This window comes from Cynara cardunculus (assembly GCF_001531365.2).
Source record: "Cynara cardunculus var. scolymus isolate 2C chromosome LG 9, CcrdV1, whole genome shotgun sequence".
NCBI lineage: Eukaryota > Viridiplantae > Streptophyta > Magnoliopsida > Asterales > Asteraceae > Cynara > Cynara cardunculus.
In genome coordinates this window covers 5,900,614-5,900,962 of record NC_037536.1, presented here as the reverse complement: position 1 = coordinate 5,900,962, position 349 = coordinate 5,900,614, and positions in this window count along the sequence as shown.

The following is a 349-nucleotide window of genomic DNA, read 5'->3' as shown; positions in this document are numbered from 1 at the left end:
AAAGTAAATGGAAGAGCAAATGAAGAGTTGGAGGTTAAACTTGGGTATACAAAATTACAAAAATAACCTGGGTTAATTATGAGCTATACATTTTTCATCAAAGGGTAAAAAAGTCTTTAACATATTCAACATTTAAAAAAATCAAAAAAATGAGAAAAAAGATAGGAAGGGTTCTAAGCATTAGAAGATGCCACCTCATTACCTTTGGTTTCTTCTTTAATATATATATAGATTATAAACTTTTAATGTTTTGAGGCTCACTTTTTCAAAAGAATTAAAAATATTGAGGAATTTGATCATCTAAGAAAGCAACCTCTCTTGGAATTAGATTGAGCTTCCATATCAATTA